At 35.1% G+C, this 25,791-nt stretch overlaps 1 non-coding gene across 1 annotated transcript; it reads right to left on the minus strand.

Moving 5' to 3' along the window:
• Positions 1-21,292: 21,292 nt before the first annotated feature.
• On the minus strand, positions 21,293-21,399 carry LOC122684020. The gene has a single exon (XR_006337916.1). It is a non-coding gene; the product is annotated as a U6 spliceosomal RNA (small nuclear RNA).
• Positions 21,400-25,791: the final 4,392 nt, after the last annotated feature.

The following is a 25,791-nucleotide window of genomic DNA, read 5'->3' on the forward strand; positions in this document are numbered from 1 at the left end:
GAATCAGCGTCTCTTCTGTCTCCTGCATTGGCAAGTGGATTCTTCACCACTGTACCACCTGAAACCCAAATCAGTGATGTGTTTGCATATATCCTATCCTTCTTGACCCTCTTTCCCAGCCCCTTGTCCCACTCCCCCAGGTCATCACAGAGCACTGATCTGAGCTCCCTGCAATAGACAGCAGGTTCCCACTACTATCTGTTTTACACACGGGAGTGTATATACGTCAATGCTACTCTCTCAACTTGTCCCACTCTTCCCTTTCCCACCTGTGTCCATATGTTCATTCTCTACATCTGGGTCTCTATTCTTGCACTGGAAATAGGTCCACCTTAGCATTTTTCCAGAGTCCATGTATATGTATTAATCCCTGATAACTCAGTTGGTAAAGAATCTACCTGCAATTCAGGAGACCCCGGTTTGATTCCTGGGTTGGGAAGATCTACTGGGCAAGGGATAGGCTACCCACTCCAGCATTCTTGGGCTTCCCTTGTGGCTCAGCTGGTAAAGAATTCACCTGCAATGCAGGAGACCTAGGTTCGATCCCTGGGTTGGGAAGATACCCTGGAGAAGGGCAAGGCTACCCACTCCAGTATTGTGGCCTAGAGAATTCCATGGACTGTATAGTCCATGGGGTCACAAAGAGTTAGACGAGACTGACAACTTTAACTTCACTATGCAATATTTATTTTTATGGCTTACTTCATTTTGTATGAAAGACTCTAAGTATATCCACATAACTACAAACAGCTCAATTTTGCTCCTTTTTATGGCTGAGTAATAAAGATTTAAAGGAATTGCAATCAAACAGTCACAATAGGTGTCTCCAAATGGCAGATGGGGTTATGTTTATTTTTAGTTTTCTTTTTTAACATTCCTGTTCAGTTCAGTTCAGTTGCCCAGTCGTGTATGACTCTTGGCGATCCCATGGACTGCAGCATGCCAGTTGTCCATCACCAACTCCCAGAGCTTACTCAAACTCATGTCCATTGAGTCAGTGATGCCATCCAACCATTTCATCCTCTGTTGTCCCCTTCTCCTCCCACCTTCAATCTCTCCTAAGCATCAGGGTCTTTTCTAATGAGTCAGTTCTTCACATCAGGTGGCCAAAGTAATGGAGTTTCAGCTTCAGCATCAGTCCTTCCAATGAATATTCAGGACTGATTTCCTTTAGGATGGACTGGTTAGATCTCTTTGCAGTCCAAGGGACTCTCAAGAGTCTTCTCCAACACCACAGTTCAAAAGCATCAATTCTTCGACACTTAGTTTTCTTTATAGGTCCAACTCGCACATCCATACATGACTACTGGAAAAACCATAGCTTTCACTAGATGGACCTTTGTTGGCAAAGAAATATCTCTGCTTTTTAATACACTGTCTAGGTTGGTCTGACATTCTAAGTTGTATATGATGAGCATTTATTTTCATCATTTGAAAATAATGTTATTGATGACTTTCAATATACTGTGAGCTGAGTAGAAATTAAACAGGAAGGTGTAGACATATTTGACTGAAGCCATATATGTTTTTTCTTGAAGACCTCAATGAAATCTGAGGCACATTTAAAGGCATATGTCAGATGCAGGAGATGTGGGTTGGGAAGATTCCCTGGAGGAGGAAATGGCAACCTGCTTCAGTATTCTTTCCTGGAAAATTCTATGGAAGAGGAGCCTGATGTGCTAAAGTCCATGGGATTTCAAAGAGTTGGACATGACTAAGTGACTGAGCACACATGCACGTCAGTCTAGAAAGATGTGTTCTAGACGCCAGAATAAGATCATCCCATTGAGAGTCTCTGGAATGTGAAAAGGGAAGAGAAATTGGTTTGCTTGCTTGCTGTTTGGAAGAATGCAGCTTGGGATAGCTATTGTGGCTAGAGGGAAGGTTTAAGAATATATTCAGGGCATAGTGAGTTCATACCTAGTCTTGAGAACTATCCAATGGGATAGGTTTTGTTGTTCAACTATGAGCACAGAGAATACTGCAATTTGATTTGCACTAAAAGAGTCAATAGAATGATGTTAGATGACATCAGAAGAAATGGAATAGATAATAAACCATGTAGTAGTACAAGGCTATTCTTGCTGCTGTGCTCTCTTGACCACAGAGCAGGGAAATTTGCCTAATTATAATAGATTAAATTCATATATGCAAATATGGAATGAGAAACACCACATGTGGCTATCAAAAATAAATATTAAAAATAAATAAATAAATATTAGCCAACAGATGTCATAAATGAACTACAGTGGTATATTCAAACGTAAGTTTTAAATGAACAATCAGAGGAAAGGCCACTTAAGCTTTAATATCAAACTACAAAGCTCTAATAACTGCAGGAATAAGGACTGCCACTTTCATCACATGATATGAAGAGGAGACAATCATAGCTCTGAGGATAATAGTCCTTTCTCACTGGTTACTTAAGTTATTTGAAAGAAGTATAAGCAAAAGAGGCCTTTCTGCCTAGATATATATACAGTATCTCAGGGAACAAATGTATTGCAATGTATTATATATTCATGAAGTTGTACCTGAAATTTTTCGTTTTGTTGTCTCCACTGGTCATGGGCTCAGAAGAAAGTGGCAGTATCAAATTCTATTCAGAAAGTGAGTCAAGAATTTAAAGTAAAAGCTAATATTGTAAAATTTAATTTTTATAAAAATAGAAGGCAAAAATATAAAAATCTTAGAGAAAACAAATTAGAACATAAGTATCACTAACCATGAAAGAAAAAGGATACATTTAATTTCATCAAACCTTAAAACTATTCATTGAAAATTATCATAAATAAAATGAAATGACAAGTTAGACACTGATGAAAATACTTATAATAGAACATCCTTGTCAAAGAGCTCTTATAAATTAATAACAAAAAGAGAAATTCAATTTTTTAAAATGGGCAAAATCTTAATCAGATATTCACAGAAAAACCTAAATGAATGGCCGATCAGCATACAAAAAGATATTCAACATCACTAGTCATGAGAACAATGAGAAATCAAACCACAATGAGATCTCACTACATACCAACCAGAAATGACTAAACTTCACACTAACAATATCAGATTGGGGCAAAATGTGGGGCAATTGAAGTATTCATATATAGCTGGTGTGAGTGTAAAAGGATACAATCCCTTTGGAAAACTGTGTGGTAGCGTCTAAGAAAATTAAGCATCACCTACTTTATGACTTAGCAGTTCCACTCCTAGGTATATACCCAAGATCAGTAAATGTATATGTCAATAAAAAGTCCTATACAAAAATGTCCACAACAGCTTTATTCATAATAAGCCCAAACTGAAAACAATACATTTATCAGCAGGAGAATGGATAAACAACTGGTGGTACCATTTACACAGAAGGATATTATGGAGAAAATAAAAGGAAAAAATTACTAATATAACTGCAATTTGAAGAATCTCAGAATGTTTTGTCAAGCAGAAGTAGCCACAAAAGTACATACAATATAATGTTATTTACGTGAATTCTGGAAACAAGCAAAAGCATAAGTGATTATGGAAATCAGAAAATGGTTGCCTCCGGTGGGGTTAAAAGATGTAGGTTGACTGCAAAGAGGCGCAAGGAACCCTCTGTAGTGATAGGTATGAGGCATACCTTCATTTATCTGACAAATGTGTGAATACCTATATTTATATAAATTTCAGATATAATCCTAAGACCTGTGCATTTTGCTGTCTTTATGCTGTTCCTCAGGAAAAAGCAAATCAGAAAAAAGTACTGAAGAGTAGACTTTAAGTAAACCAAGTCTTGTAAAAAAAGCACTAAAACAAACAACAAAAAAAAAGATTTTTAAATTCATGATCTAAGCGAGAATAATGTAATGGTATACCTCACTACTTGGCCTGTTTCCATCTGCTCACCACTTTCACTTCCATCTATTTGGCAAAGTTGAGTGGCTTTTACACAGTGGAACAGACATTAATAGGAGGGAATTGAAGCCTAAGGGAATAGATTATTAAGTGCTGGCTTTGTCACTAACCTGTTTTGTGATCTTGGGCAAGTCAGTTCTTCTGGACCTCTGCTTCCTCATCAGTAATATGAGGACCAGACTGGATAATTTCTACGGCTACTTCCAGTTCTTTCTGTATGTAATTCCAAGTGAGAGTTCTGCTTCTTAATACAAAGAAAAGCACCAGAGTTCTATAGTGACCTAATGAAACATTTGGCAGCATCAACAGACTGGGCAGATATTTAAAAATGTTGGGCTGCCAAGAAAAGCTTACCATGGTCATAAGCCTATTCTACAATGATATATTGGTCATGCTAGTGTTGACAGCATGTCATGTGATCCCCTCCCAAATGCTGGTAAAGTAAAGCAAGGCTATGAATGAGATCCAGGGATACCTAATTCTTTGTATGCAACCCTGTTAAGAGATTCAAGAAAAGACTTGGAAGCTGACATTAAGATCTGTTCCCAGTCCTTTGGAAAACCTTTTCAACTCATCTGACCAAGCACTCAAGAAGGAACAAACAACCAATGTTCTAAATAAAAGCATTCCTGTGGGCTTAAAAAAAGTTACAGTACCATTAAATAAAACTTTTTTAGGTTAGCCATTTAATTTCCAATAATAATAATATATTTGAGTGTCCTGAATGACTATGTAAAGATGTTAATCGTTCATCTCATTTTACAGATACTAATATCTTCTGAAGATTGGAAAAGGAGTAGCTTGCCCACCTCCCAAAGCTATATAAAACCAATTCAAAAGTACAGTGAGTTCTAAAGATGAGACACAAATTTATTCATTCCTTAAGGATATTACTCAGTACATTTCAAAAATTGACTGAGTCTGAGTAGTCCACATAAATTATCACTCATCTCCCAGAACCCTTTTAGTCCAAAGAATCCAAGGAATAACAGGACCTTTTCCTTCCTAAGGCATTCATGGTTCACGACTAAAGAATAAAGAACATTTTTAAAGCAAATCCAAGTGATTTCATTAAAGGCAAAGAAGTGGATTTCATGTTTTCCTGGTAATCACATACATTCATCCTGGAGGCATCCTAAGTGCAATAAATAAATACATATATCATTTTCTGCAAAGGTTGTTTGTCTATTCATTTGTTTTGTGGTGAAAATAGCTTTTATTTTCTGGAGTATATCCTAACTTCCCACTAATAAAAATGACTCCAAATGTATGAGAAAGAATGGGAAAATGGAAAAACTAAGACAAACACTTGATCATATTTCCATCTTGTGGTACAGAAATGATGGAGAGGCATAAAACTGGATCAAAATGTGCCAAGAAAATCTGTTGGTTCTTGAAGTAGGATGTCTTTCAAATTAATTTATATTCAAGTGCAGTCACTGAACAATAAAAAAATATTGTGAAAAGAGGATATTTGTGGATCTTCTCATAATTAACCTCAGAGAAGAATGAATTCTTACCAAATAAAATATTTCCATTTCATATATCATAATACAGAATTACAACTGAGAATCATCTTAGGAAGATGAACTTTTTAAGTACACCCTAGTTCTACTCACTTTGTGTTACATGGAACTTTTCTTGGATTACTAACTTCAGAGGCTTTTTCAAATATATGTTGCTTTACTTAAAAAACATGTCCAAAAGCTTTACTAAAGCAGGAACTCACTCAAAGCAAATTTCTTTAAGGACTGTTTTGTTCTTTTCCCTATCCTGAAGGCTGTGGGCAATGGAAGGGAAATTTGTGTTACTTCAGAATTTAAGCGAGGTTCAAAAGCATTCTTTACACTGTCTTTCAATTGTATGCTTAGTGTAATTCCTAGGTTTCACTCACAAAGACTAGAATTTTTTTTCAAAAATTATACGATTCTCTAGAGAGCCATGATTACTAACAGGATTAGAGACAAATAATCCTAGGAAAGTGACTGGGGCACTAGAAGGATACCAAAAACAAGATAACCCATTAGAATTCCTAGAACAAACAAGATGACAACTGTGCTGTCTGCTGACTCATGAAGTCCCCAGAAAAACCTGAATAGCCGGATGTATCATGGAGTATTCATATTATAGTTTATCCTCATTTTTCATGACTTCCATATCTGCAAATTCACCTACTCACTAAAATGTACTTATAAACCCCAACATCAATAATTTTCTTGCTTTTGTAGTACTTTATGGACATACAAGGAGTAGAGAAAAATTTAAGGCACCCTACCCGCACATTCTAAACTAAGGTCAACAAGACAATACTCTGTCTTCTTAATGTATTGAAATATGAAATCACTGGCAACAGGTATGAAATTGACAACCTGAAACTAACATAGAGATATAAGTCAATTATCAGTTCAGTTCAGTTCAGTTGCTCAGTTGTGCCCAACTCTGCAACCCCACGGACTGCAGCACGGCAGGCTTCCCTGTCCATCACCAACTCCCAGGCTTGCTCAAACTCATGTTCATTGAGTTGGTGATGCCATCCAACCATTTCATCCTCTGTCGTCCCCTTCTCCTCCTGCCTTCAATCTTTCCCAGCATCAGGGTCTTTTCAAATGAGTCAGTCCTTTGCATCAGGTGGCCTAATTATTGGAGCTTCAGCTTCAGCATCAGTCCTTCCAATGAACATTCAGGACTGATTGCCTTTATGATGGACTGGTTGGATCTCCTTTCAGTCCAAGGGACTCTCAAGAGTCTTCTCCACCACCACAGCTCAAAAGCATCAGTTCTTCAGCACTCAGCTTTCTTTATAGTCCAACTCTCGCATCCATACATGACTATTGGAAAAACCATAGCTTTGACTAGATGGACCTTTGTTGGAAAAGTAATGTCTCTGCTTTTTAATATGCTGTCTAGGTTGGTCATGGTTTTCTTCCAAGGAGCAAGTGTCTTTTTAATTTCTGGCTGTAGACACCATCTGCAGTGATTTTGGAGCCCAAGAAAATAAAGTCTGTCACTGTTTCCGTTGTTTCTCCATCTATTTGCCATGAAGTGATGGGACTGGATTCCATGATCTCAGTTTTCTGAATGCTGAGTTTTAAGCCAACTTTTTCACTCTCCTCTTTCACTTTCATCAAGAGGCTCTTTAGTTCTTCTTTGCTTTCTGCCATAAGGGTGGTGTCACCCTGCATAAAAGGGTGATGTCATCTTATAAGTTGAAGTCAATTATATTTCAACTTAAAAAATATAGACACTGGAAGAAAATGCATCAAAACGCTAATGATAGTTACCTCTCAGGTAGGAAGATTATGGACGATTGCTAATTTTTACTTTATGCTTTTATGTCTATCTAGTTGCTTGCAACGAACATGTATCAGCCTGAAAAATTAGAAAGAAAACCAATGTCATTAAAAATGTTTAAATACATTTTCCGATGCTGGACCATTCTAAAATACCTGAAATAAAGCAGATAATTAACATATTTGTAAACTGGACTGCTAATATCTTCTTAGGATTTTTTGCATTGATATTCATAAGTATGTGAGGCCTTTGGGATCTATATTGACCATGTTTCTCATTATCATTATGCTGTTTTTATAAAATGAATAGAAATTTTTCCATTTTTAAGTGCTAGAGAAACTTTTTATAGATTGTAACCACTATCTCTGAAGAACTGAAAGCATCCATTGTCAAACTACTTGCATCAGCACCTTTTAGAGAAACAATTTTTGACATTTTAAATTTCAATTGTTTATTGTCTTTAGATTTTTCTTTCTTAATTTAATTTCACGTGAATATTTTCTTTAAAAAACAATAATTTCAATTAAATTTTCCTACCATCATAATAATTATTTCAACCCTATCTATATTTATTTCTCCAATCTTATTCCCAGCATCATTTGTATTTCTGTCTTCTCTCATTTTTAATAGTCTTAATATTTTCATGAAACAAATAATTTATTGAATTATTTTTCAATTTAGCTTTTCTGTAGATCAATTCTTTTATTTCTTCATATCATTTTCCACACATTTAACATTTTCATTAGTTTTTCTTTCACTAACTTCTTTATTTAAAGCCTTTATGACTTGTAAATCAAAGCATTATGGCATATACCTTAAACTTATACAGGCTCTATCTCAATTCTATTTTAATGAAACTGGAAGGAAAAAAAGAGGTTAGAGAATGGGAAACACATCAAAGTGGAGAGAGAGATAGGGATTTATGATAAAGAAAAGACTACTCAGGTCCTGGTTTAGGAATCAGAACAACTGGTTCAAAAACACAGAAACACTTCATATCTTTTCTTCTATGAACACTGTTTCAGAAAGCAAACTTTAGAGTCACTATGGAGACAGAACTTGGGCTCTGCTTAATTCCCTCTGGAGGGTACAGGCCTGGCACAGAGAAAATGTAAGCCTAGAGTATCTTGTGGTGCCAGAAAGAAAGGAAGAAAGGAAGTAATCAAAAAGAAAAAATAATGAGAACATTTGAAAGGGCAAAGAGGCCAATAAAAAGAATCTCTAATGGCAGTAGTTGGAAGAAGTTGAGCATGAAAATAAACAATAGTACTGCGTTATTCCCCCCACCAAAAAATATACATGAGATCACACTGACATAAGTAAGTAAAAAGGCCAACTATTCTTTTTAAAATAATTTTATTTATTTATTTTTGGCTGTGCTGAGTGTTCGTTGCTTCACACGGACTTTTCTCTAATTGTAGAGGACAGGGGCTACTCTTCATTACAGTGCTCAGGCTTTTCATTTCAGTGGCTTATCTCATTGCAGAGCAGAGGCCCTAGGGCACACAGCCTTCAGTAGTTGCAGCACATGGGCTCAATGGTTGTGGTTCCCAAGTTTCAGAGCACAGGCTTAGTAGTTGTGGCCCATGGGCCTAGTTGCTTCGTGGCATGTAGGACCTTCCCAGACCAGGGATTGAAACTGTCTCCTGCATTGACAGGCAGATTCTTTACCACACAGAGCCACCAGGATGTCCACAACTATTTTTTATAGAAGAATTTCAATTAATAAATGCAGGAAGAATGAGGGAAATTGAAAATCAACGGGAGAACACTGTAATAATCATTGCTGTAGGCAAGATCCTAATGAATACTTAATATAATGAGCAGAACTTTAAGCAGAACAGAGCACTTGCAAAATCTCAAAGAATCTCCTCCAAAATATTTAGTAACTACAAAGAAAAAAAAAGAGTAGACTTTACAGTGGAAAATCTGGGCCAAGTGGTAAATGGTAATATTACTAGCAGTATATACTGACATTGTGTGCCCCCTGATATGATACATTAATGAGGACACATTACCTCTGCAGTATTCTTTCTGTTAATGAATAACCCTAAATTAACCTTACAAAACATCAACAAACACAAATTAAGGAATGTTCTAATATAGTGATCAATTACCTTCATAAGAGTCAAGACAGTAAGATACAAAGAAAGACTGAGCAACTCATCGATGATGAAAACTGGGGAAACATGGGAACTAAATGCAATATGAGATGCTGGGTTGAATCCTGGGCCAGAAAAACAGAAATAAATGAAATACCTGGTGAAATCTGAATAAATTTTGTAGTTTATCTAATAGTATTGTACATGATTAATTTGTTAGCTTTGGCAAGAGTCTTATGATTAAATAAGATGTTAACATAAGGGAAAGTGGGTGAAAAGTTTCAGAAATTCTATTATGTTTGTAATTCTGTTAATCTAAAATTATCTCAAAATAAGAAAATTTAAAATCATCTTAATTTGATAAAATATACACAAAAATTTCACATACATATTCCTGATATATATCTAATAAAATACTAGTTAAATAACAAGTCTATATTCAATTAGCCTTCAACATTCCAACCACTCAAAATTCTAAAATTTCTTTCATCCATAAAAACTTGTTCCTGATCTGGAATGCATGAAAACAGAATCTGTACGTAGGTCAGATTTCCATCAATATCATACACAAAGCAACCTGTAGGAATTTGGGTTCATAGAATTAGTAAAACAAAATGCTGATACTCAGGCTTTAATAAAGCCCTTTGTCTTTGACCCAAGAGTCGCATGTCTTCTGCCAGAATTCATAAAACTGAAGCAAGTCTAACGTGCTACCTTGCAAGTAAAAATATCAGCCTCTGAAGAGTTCTTAACACGTTCAATTCTACTTTCTTGCACACAACTAACAGTAATTCAGGTGCTGAAAAAACAATCAAATGCCTAAGGCTGTTTAGCAAGTTATGTAAATAAATGAAAAAGGCCAGATGGATATGGTGACAAACTAGAGTTCACAGCTTTTTTAAAAGGCACAATTGCCATTCCAGTGAATTATTGTTGACCCAGTACTACCAGATTGTCTGATGTGTTTATGAGAAACTAAACCTCCACTTTTATATAAGTAACACTTAAGTTTCAAATGTTGATAGACTAATTTTAAAAATTCTAAAGCATGTTTGTGACTTCAATAGAATTGATCTATAGATCAGTGCTGTCACCTTAGTCTAGATGTTAGATGTCAAAAGACAGAGGCCTAGTTTCTTCTTATTATTACTGCATAAAATAATCCATTTACAAACTTTCTACACTTTCTTTCACTTCAAATCAGTTTCATATTGGTAGTGTCAGGCAAGTGTATTCTTCTCGGTTCTGTCTCATCACAACAAAGATTTGGAGTGACAGACATTAAAGACCTTAGCGTGTCACAGCTCTCGGGTCTTGGACAGACCGTGTTATAGCTCTCAGGTCTCGAATGAACCATGTTATAGCTCTTAGACAAATCAGTGTTACAGTTCAGTGTTACAGCTCTATTTTATTTAGATGATAGCAGGAAAATCCATCCTCAAGGCGTGAGGGCACATCGATCCAAAGACGTGAAGAGAAGAGCGCCCCAGCACGCAGGAGAGAGAGAGAGAGAAGAGCTTTGACTCTTCTTTTTATTTGTTTTCCTCTCCCTGGGCCTGTCCTATGTGAATTGGGCCAGCCAGGAGTGCTGTTTGTTCTACCTGAGGTCCTCACTCCAGTCCTCGGACCTTCCTTTGTTCTATTTTCATGGGCTTTTCCCTTCCAGGTCTTTTAGCCACGGCCATTCTAAACTCCTTTTCCCTATTCTAACTACCTAACAGTAGAATACACAGAGGAGGTTCTTTCACAATTTGTTCCTTAGACACCCAGACATTTGAAGCAACTTGTGGAAGATGACATGACCAGAACATGTAGGACAAGAGAGAAATTCAGGAAAAAGAAACTAAACAATCAAATTCTTGGATCAGACCTGTGTTTTGCCTTCATGATCTGTCTTTGCAAAAATAAGGCCTGCAGTTTCAGGGAAAATGAAACACTGTATTTTGTTTATTGGTTATTCAATCAGATATGCACCACTGAGTCTTTAACATTGTATTTTAGCTGTTCTACATTTGCTGGCTAAAGATAAAGAAAAAGTATATTAAAATAAGATGCTGGTAAGAACATCAAAGATTGAATGAAAATTTGGGCTTCTCCATTTTGCAGTATAAAAATGCCTAACTCTAGAACTTTCTCACAATTTGGATATATGATTCTGTATTGATGCTTTTTATTTAATATGGTGATCTTCCATAACAAAAAGGAAAAATTAAGATTATCATAAAAACTACTCCATACTCAATCTGTTAGACTTGAAGATATGGTATCATTCAAGTATTACTTATTTCAAAAGCTTTAAACCCAAAAGCAATGTTTACAAAGAAATAACAAGTATGTGAAAAGACATGGGACATACAGAATTTAAAATAAATTCTATCTTACCGAGATAATTCCTAACCAAGGAAACTGAATTTTGCATTTTAAAAAGATTCCTACAATGTATGTTACTGGGTAATTCAGTGGGCCAAACAAGCTTCTTTTTTACTGGACAAATGAATTCTGCTCCCTCCAACCACAGATCCACTATGATACTACAAGAAATACTCTCTCCACCTCTTCCTACCTGCTTTGTCTTTCATCAGAACTCAACTCACTTGTCATTGTCACAAGAGAGTCTTGTATTACTTCCTTCCACTGCCAAATTACTTTTCCTCTATCATACTTTTTATAACTCTCACCACAGTTGTGGTTATTAGAATACTGCCCTTATTCAATGGAACTGAAATACCTAAGAAGACAGGATCCATTTCTGTCTTTATTTTCCACTGGATCCTCAATTTCAAGTAGAATTTTTTACACATGGCAGACAGTCAAGTTAAATATATGAATAAAATAGGTCCAAATTCTAACATGCTAGTCCTAAGTCTCTCACTGTCAACTGATGTCAGGCAAATCACTTTAGTTTCATCACCTGAATAAAGAAGAGTAACATAATAGGGTTGTTTGATGAATATAAAAATTTTAAACTGAAGAGGACAATTGCTATCTTTTTACCTTTAGGATTATATTTAAATTATTTTGCTTTGGATGAATATTTTAAAATAACCCTAATGCATTTAGTTCTGAATAACTATGGACAGAGGTTCATGACATTGTACAGGAGACAGTGATCAAAACCATCCCTCAATAAACAAATGCAAAAAGGCAAAATGGTTATCTAAGGAGGCCTTACAAATAGCTGAGAAAAGAAAAGAAGTTAAAGGAAAAGGAAATATACACCCATGTGAATGCAGAGTTCCAAAGAATAACAAGGAGAGATAAGAAAGCCTTCCTCAGTTATCAATGCAAAGAAATAGAGGAAAACCATAGAATAGGAAAGATGAGAGATCTCTTCAAGAAGATTAGAGATACCAAGAGAACATTTCATGTAAAGATGGCCACAATAAAGGACAGAAATGGTATGGACATAAGAGAAGCAGAAGATATTAAGAAGAAGTGGCAAGAATACACAGAAGAACTATACAAAAAAGATCCTAATGACCTAGACAACCACTATGGTGTGATCACTCATGTAGAGCCAGACATCCTGGAGTCTTAAGTCAAGTGGGCCTTAGGAAGTATCACTATGAACAAAGCTAGTGGAGGTGGTAGAATTCCAGCTGAGCTATTTCAAATCCTAAAAGATGATGCTGTTAAAGTGCTGTACTCAGTATAACAGCAAATTTGGAAAACTCAGCAGTGGCCACAGGACTGGAAAAGGTCAGTTTTCATTCCAATCCCAAACAAAGGCAATGCCAAAGAATGCTCAAACTACCACCCAATTGCACTCATCTCACACGCTAGCAAAGTAATGCTCAAAATTCTCCAAGTGAGGCTTTAACAGTATGCGAACTGAGAACTTCCAGATGTTCAAGCTGGGTTTAGAAAAGGCAGAGGAACCAGAGATCAAATTGCCAACATCCACTGGATCATCGAAAAAGCAAGAGAGTTCCAGAAAAACATCTACTTCTGCTTTATTGACTATGCCAAAACCTTTGACTGTGTGGATCACAATAAACTGTAGAAAATCCTAAGGAGATGGGAATACCAGACCACCTTACCAGCCTCCTAAGAAACCTCTATACAGCTCAAGAAGCAACAGTTAGAATTGGACATGAAACAACAGACTGGTTCCAAATTGGGAAAGGAGTACATCAAGGCTGTGTATTGTCACCCTGCTTATTTAACTTATATGCAGAGTACATAATGCAAAATTTCAGGCTGGATGAAGCACAAGCTGGAATCAAGACTGCCAGGAGAAAGATCAATAACCTCAGATATGCAGATGACACCACCCTAATGGCAGAAAGCAAGGAGGAACTGAAGAGCCTCTTGATGAAAGTGAAAAGAGAAGAGTGAAAAAGCTGGCATAAAACTCAACATTCAAAAAACTAAGATCATGGCATCTGGTCCCATCACTTCATGGCAATTAGATGGGGATACAATGGAAACAGTGACAGACTTTATTTTTCTGGGCTCCAAAATCACTGCAGATGGTTTCTGCAGCCATGAAATTAAATAATGCTTGCTCCTTGGAAGAATAGCTGTGACCAAACTAGACAGCATATTAAAAAGCAGAAATATTTATTTGCCAACAAAGATTAATCTAGTCAAAGCTATGGTTTTTCCAGTAGTCATGAATGGATATGAGAATTGGATCATAAAGAAAGCTGAGTGCTGAAGAAGTGATGCTTTTGAGCTGTGGTGTTGGAGAAGACTCTTGAGAGTCCCTTGGACTTCAAGGAGATCCAATCAGTCCATCATAAAGGAAATCAGTCCTGAATATTCATTGGAAGGACTGATGCTAAAGCTGAAGCTGCAATACTTTGGCCACCTGATGAGAAGAGCTGACTCATTTGAAAAGACCCTGATGCTTGGAAAGATTGAAGGCAGGAGAAGAAGGGAATGACAGAGGATGAGATGGTTGGATGGCATCACCGACTTGATGAAACTGAGTTTGAGCAAGCTCCGGGAGTTGGTGATGGACAGGGAACATTGGAGTGCTGCAGTCCATGAGGTAGCAAAGACTCAGAATGACTGTGTGACTGAACTGAAATGAATGCATTTAGAGGGATTATATGCAACTAGTGAAAATACAATCCTATACATTTATAAAGTGAACAATTCAATTGATTTTAGTATATTCAAGATTTGTGCACTGCCACGTTTTTAAACTATCTTTATCACTAAATTCCATTTTGTCTGATATTAATATAACCACCACACTTTTCTTATGGTTTTAGTTTGCATGATAATTTTTTTCCTTCCTTTTACTTCAATCTATTTGTATACTTGAATATAAAGTTTTTCTCCTATTAATAGAATATAATTGGATCTCAATCAAATAAAATTGTTCTTACTTATACTAATGTTTTTTATTTTAATGTTTGAGATCAATCTAATCCAAAGTGAGTTCTTCTTTTAGAGATATCTGGAATAATAATATTAAGTGTATCAACATTTAAATTATAGGGGTACCAGAAAGAGAAGAGAATCAAAAATATGCTTCATGAAATGGTGGCTGAAAACGCTCTCAATCTGAAAAAGGAAATAGGCATCCAAGTTCAGGAAGCACAGATAGCCCAAAACAAGATGAGCCCAAGGGATTTAGTTAAAATGGCAAACATTAAAACTAAGTGAATTCTATAGGCTGCAAGAGAAAAGGTCATATTAAAGGGAATTCCATAAGGCTATCTTTTCTGCATCAACTTTGTAGGTCAGAATTGAGTCTATGATATATGCAAAGTGGTGAAAGGGTAAAAACCTGTAATCTAGGATGCTCTACCCAGAAAGATCATCACTTAAAAAAGAAGGAGAGGTAAAGGATTTCTCAGACAAGCAAAAACTAAACGAGTTCAATACTAAACCTACTCTAAAATAAATGTTAAAGGATATTGTTAAAATGGAAATAAAAAGTAAAGATCTACAGGAAAGGAAAAATCCCAGTAAGAAAGGCAAATATATAATAAGGACAGAGGCTAAACCACTTAAATAAGCTACTGGAAAGAATAAAAGTAAAAAAAAAATTGTACAAGCATCCGCAATTACCATAAACAGTTAAGAAATAAGCATGAAGATGCAAAATATGAAATAAAAGCCCCAAAATGTAGGGAGCAGAGTAAAAACTGTTAAGCTTTTAGAAAGTATCTGAGCTTAAGTGACAATCAATTTAAAACAAAAATATATACAGGTCAGCATATGTGAGTGCCATGGTAAGCACAAATCAAAAACCACCAAAGAAAAGCATGAAACCATAAGGGAAGAAACAAAAATAACAAGGAACTTCAAATACAACTGGAAAATAAGTAACAAAATGGCAGAAAGTACATACCTATCAGTAATTACTTTAAATGCTCCAATCAAAATACATAAGATGGTTGATTGGATAAAATACAAGACCCATCTATAGGCTGCTTACAGCAGACTCATTTCAGAGCTAAACACACACAGAGACTGAAACTGAGGGGATGGAAAAAGACATTTCATGCAAAAGGAAATGACGAGAAAGTGAAAGTTGCAATACTCATATCAGAAAAAGTAGACTCTAAAACAAGGGTTACAACAAAAGAAAAGAAGGGCATTATGTAATGATAAAGGGATCAATACAATAGGAGGATATTATACTCATTAACAAATGCACACAACACAGGGCCACCAAAATATATAAAGAAAATATTAACAAATGTGAAGGGAGCAACTGGAAATAATCAATGAACAGATTATCTGGCAGAAAATCAATAAGGCAACTGTGGTCTTAAATGACACAATAGACCAGTTGGACTTAATGGATATCTATAGGACATTCCATCCAAAAACAGTATAATTCCTTACAAATGCATCTGAAACACTCCAGGATAGATTATATTACAGGCCACAGACAAGTCTTAACAAACTTAAAAGATAGAAATTACATTCTGTATTGTCCATCTGCAGAAGTATACAACTAAAAATCAATTACAGAAAGAAAAATGAAAAAAGAACAAACACGTGGAGACTAAACAATATGATACTAAGAAAACAATGTGTCAATAAAGGAATCAAAGAGTAAATCAGAAAAAAAGTGACACAAATGAAAATGAAAACAGAATTTTTAAAAAATTTATGGGATACAGCAAAAGAAGCTATACAAGGGAATTTTATAACAACATGTGTCTTTCTCAAGAAAACAGAATAATCTTAAGTAGACAACATAATCTATCATCTAAAGGAAGAAGAAAAAGAAGAAGAACAAAGACTCAGTAGAAAGAAGGAAAAAATAAAGATCAATGAGGAAGTAAGTACAGGTGAAAATGACAATAGAAAATATCAGTGAAACCAAGTACTGATTCTTTGAAAACAAGATTGATTAACATTTATCCAGGCTTACCAAGAAGAAAAGAGAGAGGACCCAAATAAACAAAATTACAAAATTACAAATTACAAAAAAAAAATCAAACCACCAGAGAGTCACACACACACACACAAGTTATAAGAGAATGCTACAGTTATGTACAAACAACCTGGACAACCTGGAAGAAATGAACAAGTTTCTAGAAACAAACAACCTGCCAAGACTGAATCAAGAAGAAACAGACCAATTCAATTCAAACCAACCAATTACTGGTAGTGAAATTTTATTTGTAAAAATAATTTTTTAAAAAACAAAATTCACAGGAAACAAAAGCCCAGGACCAAACAGCTTCAAAGGAGTATTCTACCAAACACATAAAGGAGCGCTAATACCTATTCTTCTAAAACTATTACAAAAAAAATGAAGAGGACAAAATACTCCTAAATTTATAATGCGAAACCACCATTATCCTGATACTAAAACTAGACAAAGATACTACAAAGAAAGAAAATTACAGGCCAATACCTTTGATTAATATAGATGCAAAAATTCTCAACATAATATTAGTAAATTATATACAACAATATATATAAAGGATCATATACCATATTCAAGTGGGATTTATTACAAGAACAATATGGTTCAATATCCATAAATCAATGTGATATACCATAGTAACAAAGGAAAAAAAAATCACACAATCATTTTAATAGATGCAAAAAGTGAATTTGACAAAATAAAACACTACTCATGATTAAAAAAAAACTCTCATCAAAGTTGGTAAAAGGGAATATATTCAAAATAATAAAGGCAATTTATGACAAACCCATAGCTAACATCATATTTAGTGGAGGAAAAGATGAAAGTCTTTTCTCCTAATTCATGAATAAGACAAAGATACTCACTCTCATCACTTCTATTTAACATATTATTGGAAGTTCTAGACACAGGAATAAGATAAGAAAAAGAAATTAAAGGCATCCAAATTGGGAGGGAAAAACTAAAACTGTTACTATTTGCAGGTTACATGATACTATATATAGAAAACTCTAAAGTCTTTACCAAAGAATGTAGAACTAATGAATTAATTCATTAAAGTTGTAGGATATAAGATTAATATACAAAAATCTGTTGCTTTTTATACATTAATAATGAACAAGCAGAAAGAGAAATCAAGAAAATAATCAGGTTTAAAATCACATCAAAAAACAAAATACCTAGGAATAAACTTAACCAAAGAGGTGAAAAACCTATACTCTGAAAAACAAAGTGATCAAGAAAACTGAAGATGATATAAAGAAATGGGAAAATATCCCATACTCTTGGTTTGGAAGAATTAATATTGTCAAAATTCTCCATACTACCTAAAGCAATCTGTAGATTTAAAGCAATCCTTATCAAAATGACCATGATAAGTTTCACAAAATTAGAACAAATAATGCTAAAATTTATATGGAACCATAAAAGACCTTGAATTGCCAAAGCAATCTTGAGAAAAAAAAGAACAAAGTTGAAAGTATCACTCTCCCTGATTTCAGACCTCAAAGCTGCAGTAACCAAACTGGTATGGTACTGGCACAAAAACGGAAACATAGATCAATGGAGCAGAATAGACAGACCAGAAATAAACCCACACACTTGCCTTATTTAACATATATGCAGAGTACATCATGAGAAACGCTGGGCTAGATGAAGCAAAAGCTAGAATCAAGATTGCCAGGAGAAATATCAATAACCTCAGATATGCAGATGATACCACCCTTATGGCAGAAAGTGAAGAGGAACTAGAAAGCCTCTTGATGGAAGTGAAAGAAGAGAGTGAAAAAATTGGCTTAAAGCTCAACATTCAGAAAACTAAGATCATGGCATCTGGTCCCATCACCTCATGGGAAATAGATGGGGAGACAGTGGAAACAGTGTCAGACTTTATTTTGGGGGGCTCCAAAATCACTGCAGATGGTGATTGCAGCCATGAAATTAAAAGACGCTTACTCCTTAGTAGGAAAGTTATGACCAACCTAGACAGCATATTAAAAAGCAGAGACATTACTTTGCCAACAAAAGTCCGTCTAGTCAAGGCTATGGTTTTTCCAGTAGTCATACATGGAGGTGAGAGTTGGACTGTGAAGAAAGCTGAGCACCGAAGAATTGATGCTTTTGAACTGTGGCGTTGGATAAGACTCTTGAGAGTCCCTTGGACTGCAGGGAGACCCAACCAGTCTATCCTAAAGCAGATCAGTCCTGAGTGCTCATTGGAAGGACTGATGCTGAAGCTGAAACTCCAATACTTTGGCCACCTCATGCAAAGAGTTGACTCATTGGAAAAGACCCTGATGCTGGGAGGGATTGGGGGCAGGAGGAGAAGGGGATGACAGAGGATGAGATGGCTAGAAGGCATCACTGACTCGATGGACATGTGTTTGAATAAACTCCGCGAGTTTGTGATGGACAGGGAGGCCTGGCGTGCTACGATTCATGGGGTGGCAAAGAGTCGCACACGACTGAGAGACTGAACTGAACTGAACTTGCAGTCAATTAATCCACAGCAAAGGAGACAATAATATACACTGGAGAAAAGACAGTCTCTTCAATAATGGTCCTGGGAAAACTGGACAGCTACATGTATAAGAATGATATTAGAGTATTTTCTCACATCATACACTAGATAAACTCAAAATGAATTAAAGACCTAAATGTAAGATCTGAAATCATAACATCCCTAGAAGAGAACATAGAAAAAACAGTCTTTGACATAAATTGTAACAATATTTTTGGGGTCTGTCATCTAAGGCAAAAGAAAGAAATATAAAAATAAACAGGATGTAGTTAAATTTAAAATCTTTTACACAGCAAAGGAAACCATTAACAAAATAAAAAGACAACCATCTAAATCAGAAAAAAAAGTTTAAATAATTTGATTGACAAGCAAAATATATAAATAGCTCATACAGCACCTCAAAAAAAAAATATCCAAATACAGCAGAAGGCCTGAAAACATATTTCTGCAAAGGAGATATGTAAAAGACCAATAGACACATGAAAAGATGCTCAACATCAGTAATCATCAGGGAAATGCAAATCAAAGCCACGATGAGTATCATCTCACCTGTCAGAATGGCTATTATCAAAAAGTCTACAAATAAAAAATGTCAGTGAGAATGTGGAAAAAAGGTAATTGTTGGTGGGAAGGTAAACTGTTGCAACCACTATGAAAAACTGTATGGAGATTCCTCAGAAATTGAAAATAGAACTACCATATGATCCAGTAATTCCACTGCAGAGTATATTCCAAAAAAAGAAAACATTAATTCTAAAATAAAAACCATAACCCAATGCTCATAGTAGCACTATTTATAATAGCCAAAACACAAAAGTAACCAAAGTAATTATTTTGTAATAACTTTTAATGGAGTATAATCTATAAAAAAATATTGAATCACTATGCTCTATATCTGAAACTAATGTAATATTATAAATCAAATATGCTTCAATAAAAATTTATTTTACAGTATCTAAGCTTCTGCCTCTATCACATGAATGGAGGCTATGAGGAAGAAGGAAGCATATCTCTTGATGGCACTGTCTATGAACTTAGCCTCTACAGCAGGCTGGAGGATGCATTAAGAAATGCTGTTGCCCTGCCTTGGCTTACCTTGCCTTGTCCTTCCCAGGAATATATTGTAGTCCTCAATAGGGAGCTTGAGGGAAAGGGAGCCCTGTGATCTTGGCCACCTTCACTCAAAGCAGAGTTTCCTCACATAGGCTCAGAGAAAATGCATTATGCGTCAAGTGCCAGAAATGTCGTATACTGAGTTTTAGTATATTTTCTTGAATAAATGTCAGTTCATTTGCTGTATATCCATAGAACCATTTCCAGAAAACTTAATTGGTTGTATTTTTAATAAGTTTTTAGTAAGTCCATGAACTCCTCACATTACCGTTACATAAATACTACTTGCTATCAATTTTTCTATAACCCACATTATCTGTGCTTCTCCTTGTCACTGCCTTTATACCATCAGTACAGAATGTTTATAGCTTAAATACTGAGAGTTTTATTCTCTTCACATTGGTTTCTGTGCAAAGTTCATGCCATGCAAATTTGAAAGACAGTAGCCAGACATTAATATTTCAGATAATTGGTATTGATTACACTTTTGTGGAAATTTGGCAACCCACTCCAGTTTTTTTGCTGGAGAATCCCATAGACAAAGGAGCCTGGTGGGCTACAGTCCATTGGGTTGCAAAGAGTTGGACAAAACAGAAGCAACTGAGTATGCACGCAAACATTTAAATTGTAGTAAAATCAGTTTTAGGTTTAAAAGGTTTCTCTCACCTCATAGCCTGTTCTTGTTATACATATGACTTAGTTTTAGTTGTTTTTTAAAACTCTGCATTTTCTTTACATATTTAAATATTTTACAGAAATTACTGATAAGAGTAAGCTCTTCCATTTATGAAGAAGGTAAGAAATCTATTTTTGTATTTGTTTTGTTTCCAATTAAATTATAGTTTTAGAGTGAGTGACCTCAGAATTACTTTGCAAAATTTTGCTGCATAAAATACACTGAGGAATTTTTAAAATCAGCAAAATGGACCCCACACAAGTGAAAGTCACCTACCAATGTAATTTTTTACCTTTGACATTTGCATGGTACTTTTTTTTGTTTTTTTCTTTTTTTTTTTTTTTTTTTTTTAAAATATGGAACGCTTCACGAATTTGCGTGTCATCCTTGCGCAGGGGCCATGCTAATCTTCTCTGTATCGTTCCAACTTCAGTACATGTGCTGCCGAAGCGAGCACGGTACTTTTTTTTAATGGAAGTTTCCTTCAGCCATTATTTGGTGGCTTGGTTAGTTTGGGGTTGTTTGTTATGTATTGTTTTTGTCCTGCTTTGGCATAGTGATTCCATTCCTTCCATTGCTGTCAGACTGATCAACACTAACTGAAGAGTCAGTTTACCTTGATTGAGCTCCTTAACTTCAATTTTAAATTGCAATTTAGCCACATTCAATTTTAAATTTTCAATATTCCTGTTTTTTAACTAGTTGTCTATAAATTTGGCAGTATTTTATCTCACTTTATTAAAATATAACATGTATACACACAAGAAAACTTAAAAGTCAAAGAATGAGCAAAAGACTTAAATAGGAATCTCACAAGGGAAAAATACACAACTGAAAATATGGTCATGTGAGAAAGCTCAACATCATTAGTCAGAAAGATATGAAGTTAAAACCAAAATGAAATACCATTATACACCATCAGAAATGAAGTGAAGTGAAGTGCAAGTCGCTCAGTCTTGTCTGACTCTTTGTGACCCCATGGACTATACATTCCAGGGAATTCTCCAAGCCAGAATACTAGAGTGGGTAGCCTTTTCCTTCTCCAGAGGATCTTCCCAACTCAGGGATCAAACCCGTGTCTCCTGCATTGCAGGTGGATTCTTTACCAGCTGAGCCACAAGGGAAGCCCAAGAATACTGGAGTGCATAACCTATCCCTCCTCCAGCAGATCTTCCCAACACAGGAATTGAATCGTCCTCAGAAATGGCTAAAATTAAAAAGATTGACACCATAAAATGCTGGTTAGAATGTGAAATAATCAAAATTTTTGTCTATTATTGGTGGGAGTATAAAATTAATTTTGACACATTTACTTAAAAATATCAACATAAAAAAATCAACATACATTATTTTGCACAAATTCTGTACCAAATATCATCCTAGTCATTGATAATATACAGTTGAAAAGTTGGCTTCAGGGTAGTACAGGAGAGACTTGAATACACAACAACAAGAGTAATAAATTCTTTGATGTACTAAGTGTGGGATATTGTACAAGCTATCTTTTGGGGAAAATGTTTAAAAATTGGTTCTAACTATCCCTCAGATTTTTGATAGAATTCATAAGTGAAGCTATCTTAGGTTTGGAGTTTTCCTTTTGTGGGAAGATTTTTAATTTTAAGGTTAATTTCTTTTAAAATATAGGGCTACTCAGATGTTTCTATATATTGCTATGTCAGCTCTGGTTATTGTATCTTTTAAGGAATTTATGCATTCATCTAAATTAGTAAATATATTGATATAAAAGTATTCATAATGTTTCTTATTAACCTCCTATTTTAGTAGACTGTATAACAATGTCTCCTATTTCTGATACAGTAGTTTCAGTTTCCTTTCTTTTTATCTAGATCAGTCTAGTTAGGAGTTTTCTAAAGATTTATTCTTTGATAAATCAGTTGTAGAAGTATGCTACTTAATTTCCAACATATTTCCAAATTCTGCATGTCTTTTGCTACTAATTTTCAACAATATAATTGCTGTCATAGGACACATTATATGATTCCAATTCTCAAAATTTGTACACATTGGTAATGTTTCATATACATGAAAAATATATATTCTGTAGTTGTGAAGCCATAGTGTACCACAGTGATTGGTTTGAGTATATTAATGGTGCTATTCAAGTCTTTTTATAATTCTGTCTACTTCTCCATCAATTTCTTAAAAGAAGAAGGTGGAAATATCCAATTGTAACTTTTCTATTTATTTCTTCAGTTTTGTCTTCCCGTTCTGTATTTTGAAGCCCTCTTATTAAGTAAATATACATTTAGGGTTATTATATCTTTTGGATGAGTTAATATAGTCAGTTCCACTTTTTTATGATTAATGCTTTCATGAAAGCGAAAGCACTCAATTTTGTCCAACTCTTTGGGACCCCATGGACTATACAATTCTCCAGGCCAGAATACTGGAGTGGGTGGCCGTTTCCTTCTCCAAGGGACCTTCCCAACCCAGGGATTGAACCCAGGTCTCCCACAATGCAGGCAGATTCTTTATCAGCTGAGTCACCAGAGAAGCCCAAGAATAGTGGAGTGGGTAGCCTATCCCTTCTCCAGGGGATCTTCCTGACCCAGGAATCAAACTGGGGTCTCCTGCCTTACAGGTGGATTCTTTACCAGCTGAGCTACAAGGAAAGCCTGAGTGTTTTCATGTTTATGTTTTTCTATCCTTTACTTTTAACCCAGGTTTTATGTGTAATATGTTTCTCTTATAAACAGCAAATGATTAGGCTTCATTTTTTTCCCCAAATCAAAAATCTTTTAGTAATGACTAGATTATTAACATTTAATGTAGTAATCTATATTAATACTATCCTGCAATTTGATTTTTATTGTTCCATCTGTTCTTTCTTTTCTTTCTTTCCTGCCTTTAAATTATTCGAATAATTTTTATAGTCCATTTAATGTTCTCTATTGGCTTTTACCCTATCCTGTTTTTTCTTTTTAGTGGTTGTGTTGAAATGCATAATATGCATCTTAAATTTCCATAATTATATCATTCTAAATGCAAATTTTATATTTCAATTTATAACCTTCTAATGCTTTGTAGTAAGATTTTTTATAATTTTTCTCCTACATATAAGTCCTATAATACATTATTATTATTTTGCATTAAAGTCAATTATCTTTTAAAGAAAGTATTGTTTAGTTGCTAAGTTGTGTCCAACTCTTCTGCAATTCCATGGACTATAGCCTGCCAGGTTCTTCTCTCCATGGGATTTTCCAGGCAAGAATACTGGAGTGGGTTGCCATTTCCTTCTCCAAGGGGTCTTGCTGACCCAGGGATCGAACCTGTTTCTGTATCGTTTCCTGCATTGGCAGGTAGATTCTTTATCACTGAGCCATCAGGGAAGCCTTTTAAAGAAATTAGTAACTAGAAAGAAAAATTTACTGTCTTCATATTAACTATTTCTGGAATCCTTTATTTCTTCTTCTAATACAAATTTTTATCTGATAACATTTTTTTCTGCCAGAAGAGCTTCCTTTAACACTTCTTTCAGCACTGGCCTACAAGAAACAAATTCTTGGAGGTTTTGCATGTGTGACTATATTCTTATTTCACTCTAGTGTTCAAAAAATATTTTTACAGAATATATAATTCTAGGCTGACTTTTTTTGGTTAGGACTTTGAAGCCACTGTTGTCTTCTGTCTTGCATATTTCCTGATGAGATGTCAGTGATTGTCTTTAATGTCTTCTATGTGCAGTGCATCTTATTTCTCTGCTTTTAAGATTTTGCCACTGAGTCCTAGCAATTTTATTATGATGTTTCTTGTATTTTGCTTTGTGTAAATGCTGCTTAGGGCTTTCTGAGCTTCTTTGATCAATGAGTTTATAGTTTTCACCAAATATGTAAATCATTTAACTATCATTTCTTGAAAAATTTTCAGTGTATCTCATTTTCTGTTTCTGCAATTACACATATAATAGATGCATCAACATTGTCTGTGAGTCACTCAGGCTTTAAAATTTTTTCAGACTTTTCCTATCATTCAATTTGAATAGTTTCTATTGCCCATCTGCATGTTAAGCATTTTATTCCACAGTATTTAATCAAGTGAAAACTTCAATTAAGATATTGTATTTTAAGTTCTAGAACTACCAGCTGGTATGTTATATATACACATATATGTGTGTGTATACACACACACATTCCAATTCTCTATTGAGATTTCCTATTTGTTTTCTCATTTTCTTATTTTTCCTAAAAGCCTTGAAGAATTTTATAACTTTTCTAAAGCCTTATCTTTTCTTCTTATTCTATCATCTCTCATTATATCTGAATCTATCTTTATGGAATGATTTTAATCCTGATCAGAAGTCATAATTATTTTTGCATATGTTTAATTACTTTTAAGTAGTCTATTTGATATCATGGATTATACATTATTGAGCATCTGGACATTTTACATTCCTTAATAAAGTACTGAATTTTGTTCAAATGTTGCAGAAACCATTACTTGAGAAACCAAGCACCACACTTGGAGAGTTGGAGAACTCAGCTTTATTACGCCGGTGGGCCCAGAGGAGTTAACACTCCAAGCTCTGAGCCTCTAACAAAGGGATTACAGAGTTTTTATAGACAGACTGTAGTGGGCAACATTAGCTGTTAACGGGCTGGTTTAAACTAAGGGGTTTCGTAAGTGCAGGAACAGCAGTCAAGACAGGGAGGGGGGATGTCTGACCTTTACACAGACAGGCATAACTAAGCAAGTTTGCAGGGGCCAGGTGATTCCAAACAGCAGGACAAGGGTGAATGAGATAACTCCAGTTCCTAGTATTGCAAGTCCCCAGTTTCTGAGACTACATGACCAATGTGATCTAGACTTTGCAAGGGGCAAGCTGAGTTAC

Source organism: Cervus elaphus, chromosome 25 (assembly GCF_910594005.1).
Source record: "Cervus elaphus chromosome 25, mCerEla1.1, whole genome shotgun sequence".
Lineage (NCBI taxonomy): Eukaryota > Metazoa > Chordata > Mammalia > Artiodactyla > Cervidae > Cervus > Cervus elaphus.